Below are 16,011 nucleotides of genomic sequence, written 5' to 3'. Positions count from 1 at the left end.
CCATCATTAATTAATCCAGGGAGTTGATTAATCACTCTGAAAACATTTTGTAAAATCATGAGCGCATAAGAAGCAGAGACAAAACACCCTTTTGCATATGCATGAGACTCTGTGACGACACGCTTTAACGTGACGTCATTTTATTTTAGCTGCATGCGAAGAAGTAGTCACCGTCAATATTATGGCTCTGGCTGACCGAAATGTCTAGCGCCCTCGGGACCACAGGCTGGCCAAATGTCTAGCGCCCCCGGACCACAGGCTGGCCAAAAAAGAACCACAGACTGGCCGTGTGTTTGACGACCCCTGCTCGTAATTTCAGCGTCACAAAACTGGCGATTTCAAATGTACGTACCGCAGGACTATAATACATTGTCGTTTACAGAAACGAATAAATAGAGACGATGATTTATGTAGTCAACTAAAATTAGCACCCTGGGAATTACTTCCGAAGGAGAAACTTATCACAAAATGAGTCCAAATTTTTGATTTGGACTCATTTAAAGAAACCCAATTTGTGTTTTGTATGGGTTTTTTTTTATATTAGGGTTGACGGATGGGAAAGCGGATAGGTACAAAGAGGAACAATTTTTAAATATATTCTTTATCCACTCAGTAACGAAATATTTTTTTCGTGTTTTATAGGCCTATAAATAATATACCTCTAAATACAGTAAAACATTTGCGATTTAATACTTTTTTTTTTTTTTTGTCCTATGTAGGATCGACCCACTTTTATTTCTTCATCAATAAAATGTTCGTTTACAATGAGTACATTGAGCACATGAGTAATGTAATGATACAATACAATATAATTGACATTAACTAACTTTCAGTACAACTGATATCTCACTCCTACCATTGCATTTTATATATAATAGTATAAGGAAAGAAAAAAAAATTCCTCTATGTTATACACTCTTTACACGTTTTTCAATCCTTAACAATGTACGTATAATTTACCACAGAATTCTTAATTTTATAACTCTTTTTATCTCTTTCAGGCAATCAAAAAAAAAATAAATAAAAAAAAAAAAAAAAAAAAAAGAAAAGGTATATTTTACTTTACCTAAATATCAATTTTATAAACGTTAATTTTATACCTTGCTAAATTGTTACGGTCCATATCTGACCACATTTTTTTTGCCTTTTCTTTATTTATTAAAAACTCACAATTGATTATATCTTCTAACTCCGCAGTGAACATTAACCATGGACATTTTTTAACAAGTCCTAGTCTGTGTTTGACTTTATTTTTATAAACACAGAAAGTTAAAATGGAAAATATTTAATACTTTGTTAAAACTGTCACTGTCATAATCAATTGAAATATTAAAGTACATGTCACGATACACCACTACGACGTTTATTTTATTGGTAATTATTAATTAATACAAACGTTGAGAAGGAACTGTCAGTATAAAGTTTATTTGTATATAATTATGTGTTTATATCTAACAGTAGATCCTATCCACAATCTCAGTAATAAAGTTTATCTGTATATATTTTTATATTACATCTAACAGTACGAACATTCACAGTAAGAAATGTTCGATTCAAATGAGGACTAAAAATAGTTAACAGTACAGTATTGTCAAAGTATTGCAAGTTTATTCTCAAAGGGCCCACATATTTACCTACCGTATGTGTTAAACCAAGAGCTCATACATTTACCTACTTGTGTTAAACCAAACTCTGGCAGACTGAGAGATTGGGATGTTCCATTCATCGCAAATCAATACATTTGTATAATCATATATTAAATCTATCAAAATAGTATTTTTTTAAGAAAATCGGCCTGTCTTCAACATTATGATGGTGTACTCTAGCTGTTCAACCGGTTTTCAGCTATTAAAAACAACTATCGTAGGAGGAGTATTTTTTTAAGAAAATCGGCCTGTCTTCAACATTATGATGCTGTACTCGAGCAGTTCAACCGGTTTTCAGCTATTAAAAACAATTATCGTAGGAGGAGATAGGAAAATGCGAAGCGTCCTCGTATTATTGTGTGCAGGTATTTTTCAAGTTGGACATGTAGTGAATTTATTTTAGTTGGTTCCGAGCTTTCTCAGGCGTATAGATATAACTCAACTATAACTTTTATTCCTTGAAATTCGATTAATACATCTTTCTACCACTACCAGTCAAGCCTTAATATTCTCTTTATCAACTATCCGTTTATCTACTCTGATCTTATTCTCTCTTCTTCCCTAATATCTATTACATTCCACTTTTATACTGGACATGCAAATTTTAGGCTTCAGAGGAGGATAACATTTTCCCTCCAAAATTTATACGATTTTGATTGGCTAATAATAAGGCGGACCTGGTCTAAAGCATCCTTATCTAAACACAGAGAATCACAACATCAATAATATGACATTCCCCTTTTTGGGAAAAAGATTGTGTCAATCTTTCCAAAAATTTAACATTTAAAACCATTTTACTATAAACTATCTACAAATAACACCTCTATAATATTATTATGCACGGCTTAATCCATCTGCATTTCCATTTAATGATCCTTTCTTGTAAATAACTTTAAATTTATATCCTTGTAAAAACAGAGCCCATCTCATAAGTCTAACATTGGCACCCTTCATTGAGTCCATCCATCTCAATGCCTGGTGGTCAGTATGAACTTGAAATTCACAACCATACAGATAATACTTAAGTTTATTGATAGCCCAAACAATAGAGAGGCACTCTTTTTCTGGCACAGAATATCTCTGCTCATGTACAGATAACTTTCTACTTAAATACACAATGGGATAATCATTACCCTCACCATCTATTTGGCTCAGCACTGCACCTATGCCATAATTTGAGGCATCAGTTTGCAATATAAACATCTTATCAAAATTTGGGGCTTTTAATACATTATCATCAGTAAGTCGTTTCTTTAAAGTTACAAAGGCATTTTCACATTGTTCATTCCACTTAACGGTACAGTATTACTTTTACTCTTTAGAGTTAAATCAATCAATGGCTTAGCAATATCGGCATAGTTCTGTACAAATTTTCTGTAATAGCCAGTTAATCCGAGAAATGATCGGACTTGTTTCATAGACAAAGGTCTGGGGAACTTTTCCACAGCCTCAACCTTATCAATCATGGGTCTAATTTCTCCATTACCAATCTTATGCCCCAGAAATTCTACCTGTGCATAGGCAATTTTACCTTTCAAAGGCTTTGCTGTCAATCCAGCACTACTTAATCTTTCTAATACATCATTCAAATGAAAAATATGATCTTTCCAAGTTTGACTATAAATACATATGTCATCTATATATGCCTTAGCATATCCCTCAGTACCTTGTAATACCTTATCCATTAATCTTTGGAAAGTACTAGAGCTATTTTGCATACCAAATGGAAGTACATTGTAACAATACTGTCCACATTGTGTAATAAATGCTGATTTGTCTTTGGTCTTAGGATCCAGAGGCACCTGGTAAAATCCTTTAGTTAGATCTAACGTAGTTATGTATATTGCGGATGATACCTCATCCAACATTTCGTCTATGCGAGGCATAACATAAGGGTCAAATTGTGTAGTCTTATTTAGTGATCTAAAATCTGTCACCATTCTAATTTGATTCTGGCCTTTCTTCAGGGCAATAATAGGTGCAGCATAGGCACTAACTGTAGGTTCTATTATACCCATAGCCAACATACTATCTAATTCCTCTTTCAATTTACCCTTTAATGCTTGGGGCGTTCTATATGCCCTATGCCTTATAGGCATTTCACCATTAGTCTTAATTTCATGTGTCACTAAGTGAGTTCTACCTGGTACATCCGAGAATACATTCTGTTGGTACTTTAACAATTCTGTTAATTGTTTAGTTTGTGTATCATTTAAATTACTACTAACGTTAACATCTCTCCATGTTTGTGATTGATGATAAGACAATCCTATGTCTATTTCACTATCTAACTCATTGTCATGGACTGTTTCATTTAAGTCTACTTCTTCTATCGACTGAACATTTGTTACTACATAATAACCATCTTGGGTATTGCTAAACACCGCAAACCCCGCAAACCTCCAAAAAAACATAGCAAACCCCATCGAACCAACATAAAAGTGATTGAATCATGTAGTGTACAACCCACTGGGTATATCCATGTAAAAAAAAATAATACATTTTTACTGTTAACTAATTATTTTTGGGGTAAAACATCATTTTTTGGTCAAAAATGATTGCTAAACCCTGCAAACCTAAAAAAAAATATAGCAAACCCCATCGAACCAACATAAAAGTGATTGAATCATGTAGTGTACAACCCAATGGGTATATCCATGTAAAAAAAATATTAAATTTATACCGTTAACTACTTATTTTTGGGGTAAAACATCATTTTTTGGTCAAAAATGATTGCTAATTTTTAACCAAAAAATTATGTTTTATCCCCAAAAATAAGTAGTTAACAGTAGAAATTTAATAATTTATATACCCAGTGGGTCGTACACTACATTATTCAATCACTTTTATGTTGGTTTGGTGGGGTTTGCTATGGTTTTTTGGAGGTTTGCGGGGTTTACCAATCATTTTTGACCAAAAAATGATGTTTTACCCCAAAAATAAGTTGTTAAATGTAGAAATTTAATTTTTTTTTTACATTGATATACCCAGTGGGTTGTACACTACATGATTCAATCACTTTTATGTTGGTTCGATGGGGTTTGCTATGTTTTTTTGGAGGTTTGCGGGGGTTTGCGGGGTTTGCGGTGTTTAGCAATATCCACCATCTTTACTTATTTCTACTTTATCATACCATCTCTTTAACATATTAACATGTAGAATTTGTTTTTCTTTTCTTCTACCTCCTATGTATATTTCATAATTTACATCATTGACCTTTTTTGTAACAGTGAAGGGGCCTTGCCATTTACTGTCTAACTTACTATTTCCTACTGGAAGGAATATCAACACTTTGTCCCCTTCTACAAATTCTCTATCAATAGCATTCTTGTTATAATTGTGGGACATAATTTCTTGTTGTTCAAGTTTGTTTACATTAGCATCTTTCATTAATTCCTCCATTTTTTCTCTTATTTCTAACATGTATTTGATAACATCAGTAGATGTTTCTTCATCTTCTACCCAATTACTTTTGAGTAAACTCAAGGGTCCCCTCATCTCTCTACCATAAAGCAATTTAAAAGGTGAATGGCCCGTCGCTTTACTAGGAACTTCTCTGTATGCAAACAGAAAGGGGGGTATGTAGTTATCCCAATTTTTTCTTTGCTTAACTGTAAGTGTCCTTATCATATTTTTCAATGTACCGTGAAATCTTTCAACAAGCCCATTGCTTTGGGGGTGGTACACTGTAGTCTTTAATTGATTAATCCCCAACATACTACATATAGATTGCATAATTGAAGACATGAAATTAGTTCCTTGATCATGTACAATCTCTTCGGGTAATCCTACTCTAGTAAAGACTTCTATTAGAGCCCTGGCTACTGTTTCAGCTCTAACATTGGGTAACGGGATAGCATCCGGATATCTCGTAGCATAGTCAATTATAGTAAGCATATATTTGTTATTACGGCTTGTTCTAGATAAGGGTCCAACAATGTCTATCGCTATACGTTTAAATGGTGTACTTATAATCGGTAATGGTATCAAAGTATGTTTCCTTTTACTTTTACCCTTATCTACCTTTTGGCATTCCTTACAGACTTTACAATAGACTACCACATCTTTAAATATACCTGGCCAATAGAATTGGTTCAGGACCCTACTTTTAGTTTTCTCAACACCCATGTGACCTGCAAATGGCACATTATGACCTAAGTGTAATACACCCTGTCTACACTGAGTGGGTAATACAATCTGTTCCACTTGGTTATTCTTATCTTTAATACTACTCCAATTTCTCATCAATATACCTTGTCTCATAAAGAAACATACCCTATGCTGACCTATTTCTTCTATAGGGACTACCCTGTCAAACACTCCTTTGAGTGAGTCATCCTTAGTTTGCAATTTGATCAGTTCTTGTTTAGTTAGGTTCAGCTTGTGCTGTTGTTCATAAGTTTTATGTTTGACTGTTTTATCTTTAGCTTTATCCTCATTTTCGTCAAACAAATTATTCATTTCTGTTCCATTCATATCATCTAAACACTTAATTTTATTTACTTTGTTGTCATTTACTACTGTTTTCAACAATTGTACATTAGTTTCTTTAGGCGGCTCTTCTATCGGCTTAAAGTTACTATCTTTCCCTAACAATATCATTTCGTCTTGTATTCTAACATCATTTTCTATTCTGGCTTGCTCCCTAGTTAGGACGAACATTTCTTTAGCCATTGTTTCCCCACAATTCTGGTCCAAATCATGACCCAATAACATGTCCCTCTGTAATCCTTCGATTACGGCTACAATCACTTTTCCTGTCACTATCTTACTTTCTATAGCTGCCTCAGCTAAGGGGACAGTAATATCGCCTCCTATACCTCTTAACGTAACCCATTTTCCTGGCAAGTAACATTTGTTAGGCACTAGACTTTCCTTAACAGCTGACTGGGTACATCCCGAGTCTCTAAGCATAGTTATATCCTGTCCTTCTAACTTTCCTGGTATTGTACACTTCTCCATTTTATTTTCTACACTATCCATAACTACTTGGGGTCTATCTGATTTTAGTCCTTCACATCTTAAGCCATCTTTCACATTCGGATCCTTCTTAGTGTCACTAGTCTTTCCTTTTGCTACCATCTTAGGACAATCCCCTATTTTATGTCCCTTCTCCTTACAATTGAAGCATAGGCCATTAATCCATTCATTTGAAGTTTCTCTCTGTTGGAAATTTCTACCATAGTTATGGAATTTGCCTCCCCTTCCGCGATACCTATTGTATCCTTGCTGCCTAGCTCCAGGGTTATTCTGAGTCGTACTATTCTTAGGTTTACTATTTTCTTGGCCCTTATAATACGTAGGCTTATTTTCAGAATTTACGGCATTCCAATAGCCACGGCCACCTCTATTAGCTATATAATCATCGGCTATCATAGCCATATCATAGCTCTTATTTACTTGTTTATCTCTAAGATAAAGCCTCAGATCTTCAGGCATTTTATCAAGTGCCTGTTCCATTATAATCATTTCAATAATGCCTGCAGCATCATCTTCTTTTACATTAGCACATTTCATCCAACATTTTAAATAATGGGAGAGCTCATTCAGCCATTCCCTGATGGACATATCTTTAACTCTGTTTGAATTTCTAAATTTAAATCTGTAGGTCTCTGCGGACACATCATACTTTTCTAAGATTGCCTTCTTTAAGGTATCATAATCTACACATTCTTTTACGGTTAAGGATGCATATGCTGTCCTAGCTTTACCAGACAGTTCAGGTGCTAACCTAGCGGACCACGTATTCCTATCCCAACCTGTGGCTTCTGCCAAGTGTTCAAATGTTCTAAAATATATATCAATATCATCTGATTCCTTCAAAGTAGGAACCTTTACCTTCATTTCACCTACTATATTCCTAGCATTCTGTAGCTAGACCTATTTTCTAATTCCATCATTTTCACTCTTTCTTGTGATTCAATTTTTCTTTGCTCTATATCTATTTTCTTTTGCTCTATATCTGCTTCTAATCTTAATTGGTCTTGTTGGTATTGTAATTCTAACTTTTTGTTTTCGGCCTCGGCCTCGAACTTCATTCGAAAATATTCGAGCATCATATCTTTAGGCATACCGCCGGGTATTTCGGGCAAATCAATATCCCTAGCCATGTTATCATACATTTCATTGACTTGGTCAACCTCTTCTTGGTCAACCATATCTTCCCTAGTATCTTTTTCTGACATAGTCTTATCTATATTTTTACCCGATCTTAAAGTTGTCATGCTAATAACAATTTTACTAATGAAATATGTAAACTTATGTATACAAAATATGTTATAAAAGTATTTGTATTACCTTGATTCCATTCAGATATGTAAAAATATGAAATCCACATAAATTTTTAAATGCAATACAATATAAGACATTAATTTACTTCAAAGTCACAAACAACGTTCCAAGTTCGCTCCGTACAAAAATTTACTTTCGAAATAAAAAATAGTTTACAAAATCAGCTTTGCAAATCTTCTCAAAATTTACTGGGCTTTCTTCTGTTACTTCAGTCTTCTTCTTTTCTGATCTCGGTGAATATATATCTCCGATGAATATCCAGCAGCCTTGAGTAGGTACCTTGAGCTCAACAGTACTTCTTCTTCGTTGTAATATCCAAACAACGCACGGTATAAAAACTGTCAGGAATCCAGATCTTCGTAACCATTTAACTTTTTGGTTACTGATTTAACAGGCCCGTAGAGTAGGCACTGTCACTTCTTCTTCTTCTTCTTGATACTTAAATCATGCAAACAAAAATTTTCACCGCTGCCACCATGTAGTGAATTTATCTTAGTTGGTTCCGAGCTTTCTCAGGCGTATATATTTCCACGCGACGTACACAGCTGTCACTGAATGATAACTCATACAAAAAGTATATTTAACTCAACTATAACTTTTATTCCTTGTAATTCGATTAATACATCTTTCTACCACTGTACCAGTCAAGCCTTATTTTCTTTATCATCTTTCCGTTTATCTACTCTGATCTTATTCTCTCTTCTCTTTAATATCTATTACATTCCACTTTTATACTGGACATGCAAATTTTAGGCTTCAGAGGAGGATAACATTTTCCCTCCAAAAATTATACGATTTTGATTGGCTAATAATATAAAGCGGACCTGGTCTAAAGCATCCTTCTCTAAACACAGAGAATCACAACATCAATAATATGACAGACATCCATTAGACAGTGTATACCACGATCGGAAAACACCCCTATTTGGGGCAAATCGTTGAACCTAAATTCGTTTTAATCGTCAATAACTAATTATCTAACTCAATTTAATTAGTAAACAGGGTTACATCAGGTGGTTAAAATCAGTACCGAAAGTACGAACCAACTTTATATACCATCGAGTAAAAATTCTAGAAGTAAGGCGCGATTTACCGAATTTTGCCCTTACGTAAATTTATATATAGATTATGTAATCTATATATAAATTATGGTTAATTCTGACATAGGCGAGCACAATGCAAAAACTTCGGTACAAATCTCCGCCTTGGATACCTACCTTATCTATCTGAGATGTACCGCGAAACGTAGATTTGATAACATTAGTGTTCACAGCGACGCTATTGTTCCATATTTCTATCTTAGGAAGATATTATAAAGAGTTTTTTAACACAATTTATGATTTCAACATTAGATTTTCATCTCAATTTCAATTCTTCCCGGTCAAAGTAATTTCCGGGTTTAAGATAAGTTCACCTTGCAACAACCTGGTTTCAAATATTTTCTCTCTTTTATACACAAGGGAGCAGTTAAAATAATAGATTTGACCCTAAAGGTGACTGGAAACAGGCACTTTCCATCAATCAATACAGTGTCCCTTTGGAAGACGAAAAAAAATCAGATATAGCAGGACTGGAGCTTAAGTTGGCCATTAATCATAGCCATTTCAGTTTTTTGTTTATTTTAAAACATACCGCGCGTGTGTGAAGGTACAGTAGTTAAATAATATGAATTATACTGCAAATTAATAAAGATCAAATTAAATATACGCCATAAAGAATCAGAATATATTGTGGGGAATAGTATTATAAAATTACATAGGGAGATTTGATGATAAGACATTTTTCGAGTGAAATCCCGATAGCTGAGTTTTATTGAGTAAGCTTGCAGGAATAACTGTATAGGCTATCTTCCTGTGTCCCGTTAAAACCGAGATGTCTGCCCATGTTGCAAGCCGTAATGTCTTCTTCTTGGGCCCACTCTGTCACGGCAGTTAGTTTCAAAAGATGATTAAATTAAATAATGTATTAATAATTATTAGGATGGTATTCATTTGAATAAACGCCTCTCCAATAAAACATCACTTTGAATAATAACCCCCCCCCCCCCAACCCAACTATCTAATAAACGTCCATCCACATATTTATAATAACACAATTATACTATTTGTAGTAGAATTCACCGCACTGTTATCTACAATTTACCAAGCATTTGTTATTCTTTTTTAGCACTTTTCATATCTATTAGAGGATTTCATTTGATTATAAATGTTACCATATTATTAAAATTAAACAATTTAACATATATCCCTCGAATAAGCACCTCCCTCAAATGACCTCCGCCTTCTCAAAGGGCCCTACCAAACAACAAAAACTATACTTTAAAATGTTATTAATCATCTAAAACACTGTGAAACAAAGTAGTTTAGTTTTACGAATGTCAAGCATTTTCAATAATGGTAACCGACAGAAAACGTATAAGGAGAACATTATCATTCCGAGAACCATCGTCTACACTTCCTAGAGGGGGAGCGAGCGAAGCGAAGCGAGCTCACCCTCTAGTCTATATATAAATTTACATAAGGGCAAAATTCGGTAAATCGCGCCTTACTTTTAGAATTTTTACTCGATGGTATATAAAGTTGGTTCGTACTTTCGGTACTGATTTTAACCACCTGATGTAACCCTGTTTACTAATTAAATTAAGTTAGATAATTAGTTATTGACGATTAAAACGAATTTAGGTTCAACGATTTGCCCCAAATAGGGGTGTTTTCCGATCGTGGTATACACTGTCTAATGGATGTCAATCTTGAAAAATACCCGCCACAAAAATTCGAGGAGGCTTCGCATTTTCCTATCTCCTCCTACGATAATTGTTTTTAATAGCTGAAAACCGGTTGAACAGCTCGAGTACAGTATCATGATGTTGAAGACAGGCCGATTTTCTTAAAAAAATACTATTTTGATAGATTTAATATACGTTTATACAAATGTATTGATTTGCGATGAATGGAACATTCCAATCTCTGTGTCGTTCCACAAGTGTCTATTCCCTCAGGCGTCGTAAAGGAAAGTACTGTATACTCATAACAGAAATTCGATCCATTTTTTTTTTCAATCTGTGCTGCAGAGGTTGGATATAATTTTTTTTTAACGGATAATGAGCTGGTGCTGGCGTTTTCAGTCGCCGTATATTATGTACAAATCTTTATTATTGCAGTTAAACCACCCATATCATCACCCTTCCCTCACTGGCATGAGTAGCGTTGTAAAGCCATAGTACTACCTGATAGGCCTACGGTGCATCATGCCCTAAACGCAAAACAACTTTGGTGGGTAGGGTAGGAACCAACTTAAGTATGAATTGGCTCTAAGAAACAATTGAAAACCAACAATTGGTCTCATTTTGTGACAAGTTTCTCTTTCGGAAGTAATTCCCAGGGTGCTAATTTTAGTTGAGTACATAAATCAGTGTCTATTTATTTGTTTCTGTAAACGACATGTATTATTGTACGTACATTTGAAATTGTCAGTTTTTTAACGCTGAAATTATTATGTATTCGAGAACCATCTGTGGGCACGATATTTGTTAATATACTGAAAAGGGTATGGACAATATTAAAATAATAAAGGCAAATTATTACAAATGAAATGATGAACGAGTCTCTGAATGTTAATAACGTTGTGTAAAAAACACACAGAAAGCCATATACCTCATAAAAAGAGGGGTGAATTTGTGTGTTTTTTGTATTGGTTCACTCTTTGATGTATCCTAACTTCCATGTAGGCCCTAGCATTTATTTTTTTGTTATTATAAAAAATATATATATCTTTTAACAAATCAATACCATTAATAAATTAATTACTAAAATAGAAACGGAATCTAAGCGTTATTTCATAGACAACAAAATCTAAAAATAATGCATGGAACTACAGGAAAACGCTATACAAAAGAGACGCGCGCGCCCTCAGCGTGCGAATTCTTTGACACAAAAATGGCTTCTAATCTTCAATGTCTTAACACTTTATATGGCTCTGTTAATGACAATTCACTATAGGTCTACACGAAATAAAACGTACATTGATTGGCATTTTAATTTTCTGATTCTAAAAAAATGGCCTCAGTTCGGAAAAGATGTCACTTTGAAAGGCAGTTTTTGTTATGAAGTTGTACTTTAATAACGGCCCGGTGGCCAAATCGTGTGAAAGTGTTGGTCTAACGGTATGATGCGAAACAGCACTCAACAATGCAATTGTTATTGCTGGTTAGTGCAATTTTATTCTGCTGAATGAAGATGAAATGTCTAAATTATATGCTGATGCAGACATGACAAACAAAAAATGACAAATCAAATACGTGGTACGTAGGCTAGAGGCACTTGCAAAAGCTGTAGGTATAAGTTAGCCGATGTAGAAAGTCTAAAATACGACAGAACTTAGTTTTTGAGCCATTTTTATGGAGGTTTACGGACAGAAAAAGAATTGCACACAACGTAGGTTATCATACCGTATTTGGATAATGGGGCGGGCGGTATATAAATATGGATTTCGAATCAACCAATGACCAAACGGACGTCATTAGGTTTCAAAAAGAGTACGTATGTACGATCGAGATTGAAATAACAGGTATTATTATATTTATAGGACTAGAGTGTTGCCGAGTTTTTTGGTAATTACTTTACCAAGTCTAAGCCTAGGCCTCGTAGGCTACTCGTACGTATAATCTGCCAAATAAACTCCAATAAATTATAGGTACATACCACCGGCACATCTACCACACAAGGCAGGGTCTGGGCATGGAGGTATAAAATCTATTTTTATACCTCCATGGTCTGGGTGAGTGGAAATTAATCAATTATCTCCGCATAATAATGATCCATTCATTGTTTGATTAGCAGAGAAGCTTTAGCCTATCATATAAAGACGATTTTTCATGTTCTTGGGAAAAATACCATCAAATGTTTACCAGATAGGCATATAAAATCATTTCTAGCCTTCAGAAACTTCGCGAAGAAATTTGTTACAGTACCCAAAAGTGTTTATGAAATAAAGTAATGCGAGCAGGAACAGGAGGCCCAAACCACGCGCGCACGGCAAAATCATATCCAATCTGTGTACATCTTGTTCATATCTGCTTCATTTTTATCTGTATCAGCAAAATAATTAATAAATGAATAAACGAATACATAAATAAAACCGTAGAGTAACCGTTACTCTAAAAACGGGCTGGTAATTTCACAGCTCTGCCGGCCACATCTTGTTGTTTCAGGAATAGGCCGATGTGTCTCTGCGTTTTATTAGAGGTTTAGCATTTAACTTAAATATTTACTGTATTTTATCACTTCTTGATATTAATTGTATTGTATTTTTTTTATTATAACTAGGGTGCATATTTTATGTTATTATAAATGTTCATCATATTATACAAAAAAAAAATAAACGCCTCTATCGAATAAACATCCCATAAAACTCGTCCGCACAATAAACGCCCGGGGCGTTTATTCGTATAAATACGGTATGCACGAGTAAGAAAAATCGTCTATTTTAGTAACTAAATCGTTTATTCTGTATATGGATATGTATAAAATGTACAGGGAAATACTATGAAGATAAAAATGTTTAAAACAAGCACGAATGTGCAATACTCGGGGTACAGCGAAAGAAGCTGTATACAGACGTATACAGTTAGAAAGTTAAAGAAAAATAGGTTTCGCCAGGGCTCGAACTTCTGCGTGTTAAGCAGACTTGACAACCACTACACTACGAAACCTCTTACATTGAAATTGTGGGTTACAGAAAGTTTTTTAATCCATTTAAATTACAAATAAATGGTAATAAGCACAAAGCAAAATAAACATGTGTAAAAGTGATAATTACCGATTACACAAAATAAGTATTTTAAAAAATAATAATAAGATATACTGTGTATAATTATCATATTGCGTATACAGTACTTTTCACCATAAAGTTTAAAAAAAAAGGTTTAGCCCGGGCTCGAACCAGGTACCTTCTGCGTATTGAGCAAACGTGATAACCACTACGCCAAGAAGCCGCATATAACCATATAACTACATAACGCTGTGGTGTGTGTCACACATTGTGGATTCTTAATTAAACAAATTAATTAACAAAAAATTAAAAATCCGGCTCTATAGCTTTGAGGACATGTCCCTGTAGTATGTTCATGCCAAATCCCAGCTCAATACTACAACTAATAAGGGAGGAGTAGTACTTTAAAAATCGCACTTTTTACTCAATAGTGTCCAGATGGTGGAGGAGAAAATGAGTAAGTACTAGACTCGGGTACCCCGAGTAAAAAACAGTATAGTAAATGTTTCATTGTGTTTAACTTCTTATACATGAGAAAAAGAAATAAATTAAAATTATATTAATAGGTGGATAATTAACAGAATTATGAACGTATACATTTTACGAATATAGGCCTTTACATGAGCTTTACATGATTTGCTTGATATCATGATATCATGATTTGCAGGATTATGACGTAATTGATGACTAAATAAATGTGGAATAAATGAAATGAAAGTTGAGCTCGATAAGGCATGTAGTTGTCTTTTCTCTCCACTCCTCCTCCTTTTGTCCATGATTCACTCTGTTATATTGATGTTTTTATGCTTTTACTATATTTTCTTATGGATGAAAAAATGAAACTTAACGAATAAAAGTGGTTTAAACTAATTTGTTTTCAAATGTGTTAACTCGTGTAACAGTCATTGAATTTGAATTGAATTGACATTGAATCTTGGCTGCGATAAATACAGTACTACTGTGTTTGTGTGTATATGTACAGTGACAACAGGCCTACTGATAAATATAACAACAAAATAAAAAAACAATTATTACATTACAGTATAAAATGTTTTTAGTGCATTTAATATTTAAGTTTTAGATGAAAAGAAAAATAGCAACATAAAAAAAAAATGAAAAAAGTGGATAATACGAGAAATATAAAAGTAGGCCTATAGACTTTTACGAACATACTACCGATTGAATTTTTTTGGTCAAATTGTATGAAAGATAGGTAAAAATATAAGAAAATAACGTTGAAAAATCAGAATTACAATGGAATATAATATATTAGGAAGATGTAGGCCTATAAAATCATTCATGTATTGATCATTTGAAGATGAAATTAATTAAAGTAGTGGTTAACGCCAACAAAAAGAATAGCAACAGTACTATGTACCATGGGGGAAATAATAGATATATAAATTTCCTCCTCTATATATTTCCTTCATGTATGTATACATATTCTCCGCGGTGTTCGTTTAGGGGCGAACAACTGATCATGTCGCAGCCACAGATAAACTCTTTGGTCTCCGGAGCTCATCATCCTGTTCATTTCCTTGGCTCAACACTGTCACGTTAAATAATAATAATAATAATAATAATAATAATAATGTTTATTGGATAGAAGTAAATATTTCAACCATCGTCTGGTGCAAGGCAACAAAAATTATAACTACTTTTCCCTTTATGTTTAATTATGTATTTTCAGATTACAATTGTTCGGTTGGTTCACTATACAGGATTGTGTGCATTATCATTAGCGTAGGCGTGTCCATTTTTATATACGGATTTATCTTTCCACAAACACAATCGTACGTAAATTTATCAGCAAATCATATATGAGCTGTGATATATTTACACGTGTTTCGTCGTCCATTCATGCATGCGTACATCATCGTTTACTGACGCATCGTATGTTGATACCGCTACGCTCAACTCTGTCTTATTCTTTCGTTCATATATTTATCTTCAATCATCGATGGACAACTAATATAATTATTAGGATTTTGTATGTTCATGCTTAACAAATTATTCAAGAGGATTACACATTTTTAAATAATATATACAAAACAATGTTAATCAGACGTTGGTATTAGGTATAGCGAACATTATAATTATCAATATTTGTTGCTGCTTATTAGTCAACGGTTGACTGACTGTAATTACAGGCTAGCTTTCACCTTGTTGCTCAGTGTAATTGTCATTATATACACGGCCAGGCTGTAGCAATCTATGACCATCATATCAATACGAATCTTGAGATACGCTGCTCGAATGTACCATATGGTGAAAACGGCATTATTGTTTGCGCGAGAAAACGGTA

This window comes from Antedon mediterranea, chromosome 6 (assembly GCF_964355755.1).
Source record: "Antedon mediterranea chromosome 6, ecAntMedi1.1, whole genome shotgun sequence".
NCBI classification, from domain to species: Eukaryota; Metazoa; Echinodermata; class Crinoidea; order Comatulida; family Antedonidae; genus Antedon; species Antedon mediterranea.
Note: the sequence above shows the minus strand (reverse complement) of the source record.